Genomic DNA, 1,499 nt, shown 5'->3' with positions numbered 1-1,499 from the left:
ATTGGAAACAATTCAAAACCTGCAAAAAGAGGTCCAGATAAGTAATAATAAAATATCAGTAATGGACAAGACACTGAAAGGGGAAAAGAGCAGAATACAAGAGATGGAAGCCAGAAATAGCAAGCTGGAAGACAAATCTCTGAATATTGCTAAAATAGAAGAGCAAGCAGAAAAAAAGATTTAAAAAAATCTGAATAGAGTCTAAGATTCATGCTGGATAACATGAAGAAGAACAACTTAAGAATTGTTGGCATTCAGAACAGGAAGAATTAGAGAAGTCCACAGGGGAGATAGTTGAAGAATTCTGGAAGAAAAATTTCCTAACATCTTGAAAGATGAGTAGATAAACATTCAAGAAGCCAAATGTACCCCAGGAAGAATAGACACCTAAAAAAACTCACCAAGACACATAATAATCAAGTTCTCCAAAATTAAAGACAAGGAAAGAATCCTAAAAGCAGCCAGGGAGAAGTGTAACTTATAAAGGCAAGCAAAACAGTTTAAGCTCTGGCTTTTCAGCAGAAACAATTCTGGCAAGAAGGCAATGGGGACACATACACAAAATCCTACAAGAAAAAATCTGCAAACCAAGAATCGTCTATCCAGCAAAACTATCAATCAAATACAATGGTGCAATTAAAACATTCCAGGATAAACAGAATCTAAGAGATTTTGTCAAAACCAATCCAGCACGTCAAAACATTGTAAAGGGATTTCTTTGGAATGAAAAATAACAAGAACAGAAAAAAACCAGAGATTCACAGGCGTGGCAATACCACCTGAAACTCAGGCCATAGATAGCTGAGTTCAGAACAGAACAAAACTGCAACAACATATAAAAAGGATCTGGGATGTCAACCAAAGATCAAAATAATATCAATATCAAAGAAGGGATAAATGTAGGAACAGAGATCCAGGCAGTCATGATGTCAGGTAGATTACAGGATACAATAGATTGTCTTAAATGGAGAAAAATGTTAATAGACTATAAGGTAACCCATAGAAAGTTAATACTTCACAACTTACCATGAAAATGAACTTCCCAGCAGAAGAAGCAAACATGAAAACTAAGGAGAAACTGACAAGAAATAGCACACAAAAAACACAAACTCAGCAGAAGAGGGCATGCAGAACAAAGAACAATCAGTACTATGAAAAAAATTAATATAATGACAGCAATTAATTCATACCTATTGATAATTACATTCAATGTCAATGGACTGAAAGCACCAGTGAAGACACAGAGAGGGGCAGATTAGATAAGAAAACAAGACCCTTCAATATGCTGCCTGCAAGAGACACATCTTACACCCAAAGACAAAAACAGATTAAAAGTTAAAGGGTAGAAAAAAATATACCAAGCTAAACTGCAACACTAAACAAGCAAGAGTGGCAATTCTAATCTCTGATAAAGTAAACTTTAAGACTAACACCAGCATAAGAGATAAATAAGGACACTATCTCGTGATCAAAGGGTCAATTGAGCAAGAAGACATACC

The sequence above is a fragment of the Chrysochloris asiatica genome, unplaced genomic scaffold, assembly GCF_000296735.1.
Source record: "Chrysochloris asiatica unplaced genomic scaffold, ChrAsi1.0 scaffold00334, whole genome shotgun sequence".
Taxonomy (NCBI): domain Eukaryota; kingdom Metazoa; phylum Chordata; class Mammalia; order Afrosoricida; family Chrysochloridae; genus Chrysochloris; species Chrysochloris asiatica.
Note: the sequence above shows the minus strand (reverse complement) of the source record.